General features: G+C 27.3%; 1 protein-coding gene across 1 annotated transcript in view; it reads right to left on the bottom strand.

The window, feature by feature from the left end:
- LOC132930986 (vesicular acetylcholine transporter-like) overlaps window positions 1-18,158 on the bottom strand; it is a 62,969-nt gene that overhangs the window by 23,155 nt on the left and 21,656 nt on the right. The window contains exon 2 of the mRNA XM_060997141.1: window positions 15,244-15,365. The gene's annotated coding sequence lies outside the window, so the exon portion shown is untranslated. The remainder of the gene's footprint in view (window positions 1-15,243; window positions 15,366-18,158) is intronic.

Here is an 18,158-nt window from a genome sequence, read left to right as displayed (position 1 = left end):
GAGCGCTGTCAGATATAACGAGTATAGCTAGGTACCATGGTATAGGTAGGTACTATTTTTATACATACTTGATACAAAAAATATTAGAATCGCGGATACTTAATTATTGCGACGAATAATAAACCGCAAAAATAGGTATATACGTATTATAGATAATTGTACATAAAGGTATAATACTTTCACTCACTACACGGGTACGTCTTTATGTGATAATTATTATAATATTACAAGTTACAACTCACTACTGCGGTTCCTGTATTATATATGTCATTTTACGAATCCTGCAGTATTATGACTGATTTACGGATTTTATGTAGGTATTAGGTTAGCTTCGGACTCGCTTTATAATATAAAAGGTGTGTAACTCGGGGTATTTTTTTACTTTGAACAGAATCAAATAAATAAGCATGTTTGACTTATTTTTGAACGATTATGATTTTGTTTTTATATTTTATTATTATTATTATTATTAATGTTATTGGAATTTGTATTAATAAAAATAAATATCACCAATCAACTGCTAAAAAAAATGGCAGTCGTCGTTTTTTGAACACAATAACTTATCGTTGCTCTTAAAATATATTAAAATGTGTCTAGACGGTTGCAATCACCGCGTCACTCAGCGATATTCTTGTAAAGTTTTATTAAACGTTCATTTTAGGCAAAATTAATATCGAAAAAATAACTGTAGGAACTTATCCCATTGAAGTTATATTTTTATTGGATGTCAAAGATGACGTGCTCGGTTTTACATCGATATAAGTTTTCAATATAATAATATTACATTAGGTATATATAGTATAGGTAAAGCAGTAGAACGCGTTGCCCAATATAGACATTTGTAAACTCATTTACAAAACCTAAGAACAACAAAACAATTCTGTATATTATAATAATTTGTTTGTAGTATATCCGAGCGTATCAATAACTTGTTTATTAGTACCTTAATTTGAATTATTAAGATTGAAATGTTCTATTTTAAAATGTCTTGCCAAGACTATATAATATTGTAATACAAAGTTTAAATAAATAAAAGCTTTTCAATCAAAGGGAGTAGTACATTTTTGGATGGCTGTAAAAAACACGCAGTATGAAAAGTCGTAAAAATAGCCACCGGGAACATCGTGTATAATAATAAATATTGTGTAGGATACGATCAAAAGAATTGTACATCGACGAGAGATTGCAACAGAAAAATAGGCGTCACGCTAAAAGCATTTTAAAATTTCAAAGGGACTTATAGGTTTAGGTAGGTACTAATGTATGATCATCTGTATTTATATATATATATATATATACAACGAGTTAGCGGAAATGGATGTATTCGCACTTGCAGGACTGAAGCTATACAAAAATGTTATTAGTGACACAGAGCAATATAAAATTAAGGATTTTGAAGAAATAGGATTTACTTTTTAGGACCTCCTCTCTCAAAATCGTGCCTGATTTATTAATGTATTGAATGTTGTCACATATATTATGACGTATTTATACGTATGTCGTGTTGTTTTTTGATATAAACACACAATATTGTATTATTATTATTGATTTAGTGTATTAATGTATCATCTAAGTTTTATAGCAGGTATCGTGTAAACTCGCAGTCACACCGTTATGCATTTTAACTATCGTTTATAACTTTCAATTTAAGAAAATTAATTAAGCGATTGAAATCGCAAACAGGATTTGCTCGCATCAAGCTGTGCTTGTTTTTCGTCGCGTGAACGCGCCAAAGCGAAAGCAAAATAATATAAACCATATCTATACACAACAAGGGTGAAAAGGATGCGGTAAATATCGCTTTTTTGTGCATAAATATAATAATATATACACGCGGGTGCATAAAACAACCGGATGTAATAACGAGCGGGAGGTAAAAAAAAAAAGATAAAAGAACCGACGTGCAACTATTCCTGCGGGGGTAGACGTCCTGCTGGCTGGCTTTTAAAATGTTCATTAAAAATATAAATAAAAAGAATTTATTTACTCCTGTTATATTGCGGTGCGCTGCGACTAAGATAAATGAAAATACGGTTGTTGGTACTTCGAAAAGTCAAGTTATATTATGCTATGTATGTTGTATCACATATAATACAATTGCTAAAAAAGTCATAAATCTAAACAATATATTACATTAAAAAAATATATATATAGAATATGCGTACGGTGTACCTAACTAATAAGACACGAACAACATTGTATTTGTATATGAAAAAAAAACAAAATAACATAATGTATGCTTGAAGTAAATCAATGTACCACATAATGCATATTAATATGTTTTATAATAAAATAAATGGGTACTATTTGTGTTTATTTTTATATTTCTGCAACGCAGTTATTATTTGTTTTCGCGCAATAATGTTCTGCGTTTTATTGAAGCTAATAAGGTTATTATACGCCAAAGTAAATAAATTAAATTGTTTATGCGCTACAATAGCTGAAATGCTTGAATAATAAATACTGTGTTTTGTAACTTTAAAATACGAAATATTTATTTTATTCCAATGTAATATTAATTAAAATGTCAATAAATTACAGTGTTAGTGTATACTGTATAGTTTAGATAGTTTAATTCAAACGCAGTGGAGTAAAAACAATCGAACTTGTAATAATAAAGTTTACAGTACCAAACAATATAATATTTTAGTATTGTTTTGTTTGTTTTATGTTTACGTAAAATATGAACGATAACGATAATTATGATGACATACACAGATATTATGTAAAATATGAACATACGGTTCATATAACTATTTGATTTTTACCAGAATAGAATATAAATGAATACATAAAATCGATTTAGTTGGCTAAAGTTTCAACGATAGCTATCTAAACAATGTAGAGGTAACCTTGATTGTACGAATGAATACATATATTATGTCAAGAAAATAATAAAACTATCTACCAAATAGAATTAAAATTATAATTTATGAGTTTTTTAGGTGTCTTACTATATCAATTCTATACGTGAATCATATTTTGATAGTATTTATATTTCGTAAATTGAATTAAAATAAAAAAGTTCTAAATAAAATACTTTATTTCATAAATAACCAACTTATTTCCAGCAGATATATATTGTAAAATTGATAACATTGTCAGAAATACAATTGGAGACTGAGAGAGTCACATATTATAGGTACCTAATGTATTTATTGAGAAGCTTTTTGTAATACTATTCTTGGATACCGTATTTTTTGGTTCATATTTATTTTCTTCAATATATTTTCAATCAGAATATTGTTATTGGCATTTTTACTCTACATTTATATCACATTTTATTTTATGCCATAATTTATTCTATTTTCAATCATAAAAAAATACGATTATTATTCCATGTTGTTCAAATATTTTATTTTGTTATAGTTTTGAATATTTTGAGCTAATGCTATTATATATATGTATTTGGTCTAAAATACTCGAATAAAATCGCCTGACGTATTTTCTAATGTCTAAAATACATATTTATTTTTTATTTTTAGTGTTAGAAATAAATTATTTTGGCATTTTAGTATCAGTTTAAGGATACAAGTATAATTTTAAAACCACATTGCATTAGAACTACCATTTGATACTTAAATTTATTGAAAATAGCACTTAAAATTTAATTTAAATATGAAAATAAAACTGTTAAGGTGTTTCCATGGAGCTAAAAAATAACAAAATATATAATATAGGTATTACATTTTATGTTGCAAGTGTCAAATAAATCAGCAAAAGAATATACTATTTTTTCCAAAAAAAAGTGTTTCTGAAAATAATGTCTAGACAACACGACAGTCAACATTCAACCACATTCCATATCGAATAAAATGTTTTCTCAGAAAATCTGTAAAAGGATGCATATTTTATTATACCAAATTCAATTTTATTGACATATATATATTATGTTATATATCTATAATTTATTATTGCTCTGTAAAAATATTATTAAATATCATGTAGCACCAAATAATCCAGTGTAATGTGCAATAAATAAGTTTTACAGCATATTTGAGTATTATTTAATAATATAATTAACTTAAAACGTACGAAGAGCATCATAATATATAATATATAACTATATAAATACATATTTTATACTTTATTATATCTGGCATTTTTGATATATTATTTTATTAGGGAATATAAAATATATACATTTTAACTGATGGAGTGCAGAGTGGATTGTTAAAGTGCGGTACTTTGCAGCGAAATTATGTTGTTCACGGCTCATCCATTCATCTAAATTTAGAAATTTCGTAATTCTAACTTGCTTAACTGCTGGTTTTAAATTTGATCGAAATTCTCTGAAATATCCCAAGTATCTAGAGAATGCAATTTAAGTTGTAAGTATTTATTTAAAAATACAAAAAGTGAGCAATAATAATACTCTTTACTTTACAATCTTTTTTCCAAAAATGTTGTATATATTTATTACTTAAAAGTTAAAATTACGTTTAAAAAAAAATGTTTTCCCATAGTGAAAAAAGAATTGTTTTACATACATCCCGCCTGCTGCAGTAGTATTATACGTAGTAGATCCATATTTCGAGCGTGGCAATAAAGATGCTAGATATTTTATATACAAAGTAAAAAATATAGAACAAAAATGTCGCATAATATTACTATGCTCACCCGCACTCGCTGGGTAGGGTATAATATGTACATATTATTATTATAGTACGCTTTGTGTACAGTGCAGTTCATCGTGCGCGCGAGGTGGGGGGGAGAGGTTGCTCACCCGCACTGCACCGGCACCGTCTATATAGCTGCACCGCCGCGGGACTCGGTCCGGCCCCAAGGGTCATTAGCTATGTAAATGGAAACACGTCACGTCGGCGACGGCATTGGCGAACGACGTCCCATATAATATGTATATTTTATAAATTATACAGCGAACCCGCGACACTGTAATATAACGGCGCTAGGTTTTCACAAGAACGGCTGCGAGGTATGGGGTTTTTCCGAGGGAGAAAACAAAAGTGTACACACTATATGTGCACATATAAGCTCAGCAGACTTTTCACGGATTTTTCACGCTAAACGATTCATCAATCTTTGTAGATATAATATATAATATTATATAATATGATGAATTTTATATATTCAGTCATAAGCTGTCCGGCGTGTGCGTGGAAACTTTCAACGCCCCACATGCGGGCTATGCCCAGGTAGCAATTTAATGATTAAGCACTTACCTAAAGAAAACGACGTAATGGAAGAAATTATTGAAAAATATAAAGGTAAAATCAATTTTTTACATAGGTGCCATAATAATAAATATTGAATTACTATACACTCGATATTTTATTTGTTAGTGTAATGGGTACTTATAATAATACCTTATAATACGGTTCTGTAATTTGCCCATATAAATTTAAATGTCGTTTGAAAATTTATCGATATTTATTATACTATAATAAGTCAGTTTTAAAAAAAAAACTTGAGATTATATAAATACTATATGGAAATCATTTAAAATTTAAAAGTTTGAATAACAGGCAAAAGCAATATAAAATATATTATATTAAAATATATACATTTGTATCCATTATGTGCCGTAAAATCGAGAACCGGAACTGAACCATATACCTACATATTATTATAGTTATATTTCTAAATTCCGTCACATGCCATTTTATTACAGTTCGCGATACCGGATCGTGATGGTTTTCGAGTGGAACTCGTTTTGTCACGCATGATACACGCGTGTACCGCCTTGTTTCAACCGTTTTTGAAACTTTCGAAATTCCCGACGTACACCAAGATGACTTAGTAAGTCGGATCCGCGTGTAATACGATTGACGATGCAGTAACACGCCGCAGTTGGATCGCCGCGTCGTCATCTCCGCGGAGAATATAATATAATATATAGAATAGGTCGACCCGACCTATAACAACGGTGGCAGTTGAAAAAAAGGGCAAGTGTAGCCTCGAGGGATACAATGGCAAACACGCGTGAAGGGCGAGTGACTCATTTTTTTTCCTATTTTATTTTTTCTCTTTTCTCTTTTATTTTTTCTGTCCGTGTCCCTACAAAACACTTCAAGTAGGCTAGGGGAACTGCTGGTGTTACGAGTAGGAAGTTTGACTTGATCCACTTTAAATGCCATAGTGAGAACAAAAGTCAACGTTGATTTTCAAAGACAATAAAAGCATATAATATTATGTTAAATTTTCTCATTTAAAAAATGAAAATAATTTATAAGTAACTTAGTTTATACGTACCTACACGACTTTAAATTAATCTTATTTATAATTTTTATCATTTCAATAATATTATTGAAAAAAATTGTTTATATCTATTATTATTATAGGTATGTAAACAAGTTTTTATTTGAAAAAAAAATAAACATAAAATTGTTTTTAAAATCATTGTGAATATGATGAAACGTAGAATTTTATATTTAGTTAATTTATTATAAAACGCAGTTCCAAAATGTTTGTCTGACAGATTATTTAAATTTATTTTTAATATGACTTATTACAAGTATTTAAGATTATAATGATCAGGAAAAATATCTTATGATAAATTAAAAAAGAGTTTTATTTTTGAATTATTTATGCAAGTTTTTATTGGTCAATTCGATTATTGTAATGCATAATTTATTTTATGCGTATAATATTAGTTATTTATTAATTTATTATCATAATACCGAGTACTGTTTTTCAAACTCAATAGTTTATCTTTATATTCAAGTCAAGCAATTACGGTTGGTTCTAGTACCAGTTATATTAGTACGTAATATTATAATACCATAGATTTATTATAAAAAACCATCAATAATGGCATTAAAAAAATGATTTTGAGTAAAATAACGATTATTCTAATGTTTTAAATTAAAGTGCAGCATAAACACAAGTATTTATAATCAATGATTGTACTTATATTAACGTAATTAATAGTTAGATATTTTTAAAATATTTATACCTTAACAATGAAAATATATATAATGTTAATACATTACATAATATTATAATAATATTGTGTTAACATTTTAAGTCATACACAAAGTATAATACTCAAAATCCTATTAGAACTACTGTTTGGAGAAAAATTAAAAGTCTTCAACATTAATACATTTAAATCGTGGAATTTATAAACATTATATCTTAAGAATTGCATGTATATTATAAGATTATTTAGGTAAATAAAAACTTTAAATTTTAACACCGGATTTTGAAAAAATTCAGAAAAATGTCTTAAATTTATATAATACTATATATAATTTGATTTTATACTTACTCACTTAAACGAATTTTTAGACTGTTTAAAAAACGGATTTATAATTTATTTATTTATACCAGAAATGGTTTCGTTTAAAGATAAAAATGTTAGGAAAAGAACTGTTTCAGCCTAAATTGATTTTAGGTTAGTAAATAACTATAAAATGAATGTTTTTATTATTGTGTCTCGTAATGTAATTTCTTTTCTAATAAATTGTATAAATAAATGGATTTATTATGAAACTGATTGGAAATTATATATATAACAACATATAATACAAAATATTATCATTTATTACAAAAAAAGCATCAGTAATGATTTTTTTTTTTTATAAAAAGTACTAATGTTAATAATGCTTTGAGAATTCTAATTTTAATATTATTAATGCAAAGAAGCAAAGAACACGACTCATAAAAGCTCTAATTTAAAAGAGAAATTAATCAATTTTTTTATGTTTTTTCCCTTTCTGTCTTAATTGAAGTAATTAAGTTAGTAGATTTTATAATGAAATAATACGCAAATCTGTAACAAGAATAATTAAAAAAATTGTATTGAATACAACTTTTATCCAACAAACCATGTATACGCATTTCTATTTTTGCATAAAGACTACTGTGTTGTTTTATTTTATAATTACATGAAAAAAAAGTTGAATTAAGTTTTCGAATGATGTTAAGTTTTCTTGTCAATAAAATGCAATGATATACATATCCAACTTAGAAACAAAAGGCGAGCAAGTGGGTACACTCTTCTATATAGCAGGTGTCGAGTGGATCATTGTTAATGCATGTGTTTAATTGAATTTCTATGATATATCATTGTATACGAAAAACGAGTCTGAGCGGAAACGGTAGATACTTGAAATTTTCAAGTTAGCTTAAATCATTAAATATATTTATCATAATATGTTTTTTGATATTGCTATTAAAGTAGATTATTTTAATATTAATATTTCAGTAGGTTGGTTTAATTATTGACGAAAATATTGCATCTATAAACAATATTAATATTTAATTATTATAATAATATATATTTATCCATATTATATTATTGTTATTAACTTTTGATTAAATATCACTTTACAGTAAAATTAACAGTGTGAATAAGGGTACTCTTGGTATAAAGAAGTATTATTATTCATTTATAAATTAATCTACATATTTTGAAAATTTCATGAGGTAAAGTAGAAATAATAAAAAGTATAATTATGTAAAAGTTTGAAATCCTTATGAATAGTGTTTTTAATTGTAATAACATAATTGACTTCACAATAACTAAACATGTTTAGTTTCATAGCTTTCACTACTTATGGGCAACCTTGTAATAAGTTATCAACCCTTAGCTATAAAATTTAACATTTTAGAAATTTTCAGCTGCAAATTTTTATGATTTTGACGAATTTTTTCAAAGTTAAAACTTCAAATGTCTATAAAATAAAATTATATTGTACTTTATCAGTTATAAAAAATAAATTTAAAAAAAATCAAAGACTGCATACCCATAAATGGCTCAAAAAGAGTGAACATATTTTGAAAATGATATCAACATGAATATAAAATAATATTATTATAGACATTTGGTGAAAACTTCAAGTACCTACTGTTTTTGAGGTACGCCAAAAAAAAATAAATAAATTTTATCTAAAACTGGTTTTGGATAATGATTTCCATTTTCTTGGTATTTATTATTTTATTATATTTTATTTTCCTAATTATTTTAATAAATACTGGGAATTTTGACCACTTTTAAGTACAAAATAGATCAAATTTTTTTAAAAAAAAAACCTTTAAGTGGAAGATCGAAATATTTTTTCAACTATCTATCGTTTATTCATATAAAAAAAGAAAAATGAAATAATGAATAATGACGTGAAAAGACATGTTATTTTAAAATAAATACATTCATTGCTCCGCTATGAAATCTAAATCTAAAAATAATAATTTTTAAAACTTAGTACCTAAATTAAAACATTAAAAAAATATTTTTTCTCATTTTGATCAATTTGTTCACATTTGAAGTAAGTTTTTAGCAGTGTTTTTGGATTTTCATCATTTTATTGAAGAATTATTGATAGAATATTTGTAAAATATGAAATATATATAAAAGCATTTTTTTTTTTGATTTTATTCCAATTTCGATAAATGCATATTCAATAGCATTAAGATAATAGTTTTGAATAATAAATTATTAAATAATACAATATAATATATTATAATATATATATTATATATATATTATATATATATTTTTTTAGTGAACAAATAAAAAGAAACTGAACAAGATATAACTTTATAAGTAGTTATACTTGAGCGTTAAGTATAAGTCCTAATTTCATTTAGCCTATTTAATATAGCTGTGTGATCATATTTGAAAGTAATACTGTAATAATATTATAAAAATTATTCTGAGCGGGACTTCTGATAAGATCATACAATTTCTTTAAAATTTGTTGATGGCTGTTGGTAGTTTTCCTTACGCTTCAAGAAACTATTGTGAAAAAACTGAAAAATTACCTGTTCGTGAAGTTGCTGAATACGTCAACTTTATGTTAACAAAAAAATATTATAATAACATGATGTTAAAAAAAATACTTTATTATAAAAGGCCTTTGCTTCATTTAGAATCTAAAATAAAAATGTTGTAAAACCAAAATCATTATATTCTTATAGAATTAAAAATATTCAAAAACGTGAATTAGCTGTTTGTTTTAGATTTTGTAGAAAAAGAACGCATTTCCAATTTGGTATTTTTTATTTTTCTAGAAAATTCTACCTACCAGAAAAATATAATTGCAATTCTCTAACTTAATTTGTTTAGGTTTATTTTGGCATATGACTGGTTGTTGTATTATTATTTGTTAGTGTCAAAATTATCAAATACAAAAGATAAGGTAATACATTTGTTATAATTACGATAAAACTCGTGGCTTGATATTTTTTTATTTCACAATTTTTTTAATGACGTAAAAGAAATTGACTAATGGCCTATACCTCTAAAGTTAACCCCTTCATTGAAAAATGTCTTATTGAGGTGCTGTATCTAAGATATTTTATTATTTTCCCTTCCAAAAGTATAAGTATAACTCATTAAAAAAAAAAATGTGTGCAATTTAAATAGGTATTAAAAATTGTTTCAAACTATAATCAGCAAATTGTTATTCATACATAATATATATTATATAGGGTGTTAACCCAAATAAAAAAATAACACAAACAAAAACCACAATATTTAATACTAAAAATTAAAAAGTAATTTTATATTAAAATATTATTTTAACCTTCAATGTTCTATACCTGTTATTTGCTTTGGGTATTTTAACAGCTTGATGGAAACATTGTTTTTTTACTGTTAAAAACAGTTTGAACTCTTTAAAAGTTTAGAACAATTATAATTATAATATCTATTTGAATGTTTTTTTTTTTTATAATAACAAAACGTTTTAACGTAATGGCATTGTTGTAACTAAATATATTTATAATATTAATTCTAAATTAAAAATATATTATATCTTTAAATTTAAATTACTATGTATTTAAAATTCAAAATATAATTTTATTTTAACTTTGGTTAGAATAGAGGTTTAATAACACAAAATTATAGTACATTGTGGAATGAAAATAGAACAGGATACTAAAAATATTTTATTTCATATGGAAAACGCTTAGTTATACTAGTTTTAAAGTTATTTGAAATATAATATTAAAATACATCTCAAATATTAGTATGATAACATTATTTTTTAATGGATAAATCACATAAAAATATTGTTATTCGTGTAACACGATAACCACTTTCCACATTTAGCATTAGTTATAAGTTATTTATTAACTATCCGCGTGTATTTAAATACATGCAATTTAGGAAAAGTTTATGTTATATTTTATAAAAAATAACTATGTAATAAATGTGTTATTTAATGATCGTTTATAAATAGGTAATTTGAATTTGTATTTACTAACGGTTTTCTGTTAAAACGTCAGACTTAAAATTAATTGTCTGCGTGCGAAATATATATTATTATCTTCTGCAAATATCGCGTTAAGAATATGCAGGTACTTAGTATGGGATTCGTGAATTTTTTTCTAATTCTAATCTAATCTAATCTTATAAGACCGACAAACATCACACAAAACTAACTATTTAGCGCACATAAATGAAAAAATTCAAATGAAATGGCTTAACTATATAAATGTCGTAATGCAAATACAACATAATAATGGTTTTGCGGTTAAAAACTTACGGGGGAAATCCAACAAAAGAAACAACAGAAAGACAGAAAAAAATTCACGAGAAATTCATACTGGTTTGTAACACAAAACGGTACGCGTGTATATATATAATATTATATAGGTTTAGAGAGCGCTAGTTGGGGGTCGCTCCGTGAACTTTTGGGCCTCGTATTGATCCAGTGCCCTGTGTTGTGCAGTGTTTATATATATATACAGGACGGCGGCGGCGGGACGTTTGCTCGGTTTTGCCTACAAACGTTATTTTCCCGTCCAACACGACGGTTAATTGTACGTGTACGGTATACCCGTGTACATGTATTATATTGTGTGTGTGTGTGTGTATGTATATAGACCAACCAACCTACACATGCACAAATAGCCTTGTGTGTGTGTGTATATATATGCACGAATAGTCGTATACATATATATGTATTTACTATTTGTTATATTGTATCACACACATGGGAATTCCGTACGACTGCAGGTATTAATCAATTCCGTTGGAAAGAAAAAATAACTGTCCGTCCCGGATCTGGAAGATATTATTATTTCGACGCGTCAGCTACACGATTTACGATTTGATGAAAAACGAAAAATTCAAATCCGACCGATTTGATTGCGTTTTGACCTGCATATCGTTTATATATATATATTATTATGCGTTCGATCTCATTTTCCGATACGTTTAGTGCCTCTGATTCTCGGTCTGGAATTCGATTATGTCGACGTGTTACACTTCTGCATCGCCAGAAAAACTCATTTTCTTCATTTATCCGCCCCCTAGCGCCCTCCGCGAATGGAAGTTTTTCACCCTCCCTAGCCGCCGCCACGAAATTACCAAAAAACACGCGAACCCGTTATATGCGCGCCATAGGGTACCCTATACGGCTATACAGCAGGTACCTGCTACTACGTTATGTATATATCATTATCGCGATAGGTTTTTAAGAGGGCGAAAATGTTATGTTGTTTTCATTCATGAGTGGGCTTATAATATTATACGCGTGTAATAAAAAAAAAGTCCACAATTACTAGCACGCTATTTCATTTTTTTTTTTAAATTACTCATTTTTTATATCGGCTTTAGATTTAAATTGTAACTAAAGCATTAGTAATACGAGATTACGAGACAATGTTTTAAACTATAAAATAGTTTATAATACAGTAAAATACAACATTTTTATGGAGACATTACAATATTAGGTTTGACTGTAATTAATTAAATATATGTAAATTTTCTTCATATAATCATTGTATTACATATTTACATTTTTGAAAAAAGCCTGTTTATGATTTTAGTTATTTTTCTAAACATTTTATTTTATTATTTTTAAATTTAATATTTATTTAAAATTCAACTTGAATGTATAGAATAAATATTTAGTTTAAGACTATACCATGGTAGGTTGATTAGGTACGCATTAAATATGTATTAAAATATATGTGTACCTAATATATTTAAAAAAGAATAAAATAATGTTTCTTATTATGTAATGTCCCTAATTATCTATTAAAAACATTTAATTGCTAAATTAAAGTTACTATTACACTTATTTTATTCTAATTTTTAATCTCAAAATGTACAAATCGTATTTTTACGTTTTTATTAATTCAGAATAAATTTGTTTTTAAACATTTTGCCGTTAAAATTTATTTTAATTCTAAATTTTTTGAGCAAAATAATAGAAAAGAAAACATTTATATATTTAAATGTATATTATACATAATTTATATTTTAATTAATTTTATTTATAGTAACATATGAAAAACCAGCAAACACAATTATAGTACATTTATTTTAAAATGAAATCATTATAAAAACCTATATATCTATATAAGCATCAAATAGAACGAATAAATCAAATTATTTTTTTTGTTTATTTAATTTTTTTATCTACACGAACAATATATTACACATATTTTGTTCAGCTTATTTTTATGCAATGTCTGCTGTTGAATGTTTAATGTTGTTATGGCCAAAATATAATTTGTACATTATTATAACCGTGACCATAGATTCATTATCGCATAACGCTTTGCGGTAAAAATTGCATAAATACAAATTACATATTCCGTGTTATTAAATATTTATATATTTATGCTTACTCATTGCGTTGTATTAAATTTAATTATTAAGCGGACAACACTCATACAGTTTTTTGATAATTTACGTATTGATTTATCTATGTTGTATGCACATGATTAATAATAATAGATGTTATCACCGATTGTTCGTTTTATTTTTAACAAGGTGGATATAATAATATCCACCTTGGTTTTTAAGAAATTTGACTATTGGTATGGTGGTGCTCATACTGTTATCAATTATCATGCAGAATTAAAAGTGAGAGGAATACTGGGCGTTGTCTTTTCTTTGAGTCGTTCCTGCATGACAGTGGTTAGATTTCACTTGCAATTATACGCTATTAAGTTTAATATGATGTTCAAAATCGTATAATACTTAATAATTTAAAAGAAGATATTAGTTACGGGAATGGGAACAGTTTTGATTTTTACAAGTATTTAATAATTTTATATTTAAAGTTTAGTTAAGACTTTTATTTTACATAGGTATCGAAAGGAAAAATTAAACAAGACTAATTGTTTATTGTCCAGTATTTCTTGTATGTATGTCTCTTAGCAAATAATTTTTTTTTATTTTATATAATATATATATATTAAATTTTACACATTTTAATGAATTATGAAGAAAAGAGTAAATACATTTTAATCATTATATAATATAATAAGGTTGGTTTTATTTAATGTTTCTATCTGATTGCTCAAAACGTCTGTAATCGTCCCTAACCCATAAGCTACAATAAATAATTATAAATGTCCAAAATATTGTGCTCGTTGAGCTTATTTGACCAATTTGTTTAGAAAGTACGATGCTATAATATTAAAGGTTGATAACCATTAATCATTAAATATATTTTGTACTATGATTTCAGAATAATTTTAAAGAAAACTTTTCTTTTTTTAAAATGTTATGATTAACTAGCAAATTTAACTTGTTTTATTATCGAATTTATGCTAAAATTTCAATCACATACGTGTATTATGTATTTAACATAACTTTTTACTACATAAAAAAAAATATTAACAATAAACTATATTTTATAGTATTATACTACATACGTAAAAAGTTATTAGAAAAATGAGCTTTTGTTAACAATCAGATAAAAATCTAGAGTTGTTTTATGTATAATTAAATTTAACTTTATGGTTATTATTTCGTCTAACATATATTATATTATACAGCCAAATATTTTTTATTTAATAATTTTATCGTTCCACAAATACTTAAGTAAGATTTAAGATCATAATCAAACAAATAATTAATGGTTTTATGAGTTTAATATTTTAATATATTTCGATAGTTTATTCATCAAAAATATTCACTAGGGATTTAAAAGTATTTTCTTGATGTAATTTTTTTAAATTTATTTATTTCTATCAAAACATTGTTTCCTATTAATATCCAACACAGTATAATATTTTATTTAATGATATTCAACGGGGTATATAACCTATAAGATTTATTACTCATTTCCAATTTGACTGATTTTGCAAAGTGAATAAATTACATCTTATAAAAGTTATAGGTTATCTTTTACCTACTTCCTACCCAAACAATTCAAAAGTCGGGTATATTGCGAACGAACTTATTTAATAAGGCGAAAATTAATATGGTCGATGCGTGGTGTTGAATTTCATGGCAAAAGCTTGCCAAGAAGTCTCTGGGGAAAAATACATTTATTGTATAAGTCTGACCGTCCCTTTAGGCCATCGATTTACCTCTTCGTCCGGTGTTCTTGGTCGTTGTTCGCCCGAGTCTGCAACCACCTCCTTGTCCGTCCGTTCTGTATTTAGATTCCACCATCCTTTTGCGATCGTTTCCTTGATATTTCCCCGCCATCCTGCAGAATAATTTTTTTTTATAGTTTTAGTTTGTTAAAAAATAAATAGTGGTATAGACAGACGTTAATTAATGGGTTTCAAGTTGACAATTACGTATAACTGACGCAGCCGCGTTATACACTTATATACTTCGTACGAAAAAGACACATCATTAGATCGCACAGTTTGGGTCGCTTGATGATTTCATTATTTATTATATAACGCATGTATTTTGCTTAACGAAGACATTCGCTCCCCTTTCCCGCCGTGAAGCTAATTACTTAAATTTGACACTTTATCCCATTAAGGTGTCATTTAAATAATTCTGCTTGTCTTCTCAAATCAAAGGATTTTGTCAACAAATATTTTATTAAAGTAATAACACGATTAAACATTATTGGTAGTTTAGATTTCAATTAATGTATATTACATGTATACTACACATTTAAATTCTATTTTTAAATTTATAAAATTGTTTTTGTATTACATTTAATGTGAAACGAGAGGTATCTATACATTTTAGAATGGTATGTGTTTTATTAGATAAATAGAGATAAATTTTTCTTGAAAAAAAAATTGATCAAAAAGTGTTATGTAACAACTTTTTTAGAATAGATATTTTGTGCAGAAGGAACTTTAAATAGCTATTTATGTTGCTTATTTTCACTGTAATTTTCTTAAATATAAGAAAAACCCATCAACGAATTATTTATAATTTAAATTTCTATACTAGCTGGTTAATTATAAACTGAAAAAATTGAAATCATAAATTTTTATACGGGCATAACTTACTAATACAAATTTTTATTATTTAATTAATTATCTAAATATGAGCAAGTGAGTTGCCTTCATATTATATCAAAGTTTTTTTTAGTATTTGAAAAATTTCTCGTTTTCAAATAATTTCAAAATATAGGTTCCTAAAATCTAGAAACTTGGTGGTCGTATACTCGTATATGATAAAAACAATATTATGAATTATGATTAATGTCTGCAGTAGGGTACACACTACATAATAATATTATTCCGTATTTGTATTTATCTTTTGAATCTCGGCAAACCTTAAACTATGTCTATTTCTAGTCACTCTCGTGGGCCCAATTAAATGCCTTATATAACGTACACAGACCATTACAGTCCGTCGTAAAACGCATTCAGATAGAGGATTATTTCATCGGCACCCTCATTGACGGTGGTGTTCGTGCGCTGCGAAAACCGCTCGGAGTGATAAAAACCGGAAGGTGCGTTACGATTTTTATTTCCGGTTAATGGACCATTTGCTTACTGGTTACACGCGAGCCACGTTACATAATATATTATTATTGTTCGCCTACACTCGGCTGTCAGGTGGGACATTTTTGGAAATAAAAACGTCTTGCGCTTTAGTTTGCGCGCATCAATCACTCGGCGCTGGTCAGGAATATAATATATATGTACACGTGTATACGGTGTATGGACGAGGTGCCCCCGGAAGTGGTGGTGGCGATTTGTCCCCTCCGGCGCAAAAGTAACCGGCTGATTAGTTCGCTCTGACTCAGACCGTCCCTCTCACACCGGGTATAGCGCGCCGTGTAACCCATTTGCCGTGCCATTTTCCCCACGCGCTAGGAGTTCGCCCTCTGCCTTTCGAAATTACTTTCGACACGTTTTTTTCCATCCCCTTTCCTTCCCTCTACAGTGTACACCTTCTTCTTTTGTGGGCTCGTATACTTTTTCTAAACGCAATTCGGCGCTATTCCAAACTGCAAAAAGGACGAATGAAGACTTACATATAATACAAAGTTCCCCAGGATTTAGAGGAAAAAATACAGCTATACTAATGCCAACTGCACAATATTAATAACAAGGATATATAGTGTATAATAAGTAGTGTCTAATAAATTTTGTTCTAAACTTTAATTAAGTAGGTACATAGTATTATTTTTAGATATTCTGAGAATCATATAATACAATGTCGTTCTATAAATTAATAAATTACACATAACTATATTGTATTGCACGAGGGAGAAGATAAAATTAAATTAAAGTAACCAAACATCGAATTTACTAAAATTGGTTTAAAAGATTTATGGTATTAATATAACATAGTGACTTTAAATAAATTTATTTTGTCAGTTGTTTATTTTATACGCCGAATACATACTCGTATAATATGTTAGTATATACTGACTGGTGTGACTGAAAAAGACAATCAATAGAATAAAAAAAAAAACTGTGTATGGAGGTATGAGAGTTAAATAGAAATATAAGGGATGTCTGGCTCTGTCTTTTTCAGGAAACTTTAATGTTTGTTGTTCGAATGTTTTAAGATGGAAGCAAACAAACACGTGGATGAAGGGGAGATGTGACATTATATATACGATAAGTTATCCCTGCGGCTCTCTTGGGATTTGCGTACACCCAGATGGGAGGGGGGAGACAAGGTATTTCGCTTCGGTAGTAAAAACGCTTTTGCCCCACTACCCCTAGGGGATCAGTGGGGATACGGAACTTTCGTAAAATTATATATACCATAATAACGGGTTTTCGCGACAACGAATCGTTGGGGATTAGGACTTTTAACGGGAAAAACGGTAAAAAAAAAACCACCAAAATGGACATTAAGCTATTAAACTACATTATTTCTACTCGAGTGAGTATCGCTGTGTGAGGTCCTTTTAGTGTTACGAAAATGGACAAAACGGGCATTACAGTTTTTGTTAGATTTAGTAGTTTGTTGTTTAGTTTACCCATCTACGAAATAAAAACGAATGACGGTAATAATCGTGTTTTTGAACTAGACAATAATAAATTCTTAGGTTAAAATTAAAATG

Source organism: Rhopalosiphum padi, chromosome 4, assembly GCF_020882245.1.
Source record: "Rhopalosiphum padi isolate XX-2018 chromosome 4, ASM2088224v1, whole genome shotgun sequence".
Lineage (NCBI taxonomy): Eukaryota > Metazoa > Arthropoda > Insecta > Hemiptera > Aphididae > Rhopalosiphum > Rhopalosiphum padi.
Note: the sequence above shows the minus strand (reverse complement) of the source record. Positions and strands in the feature narration are given on the sequence as shown.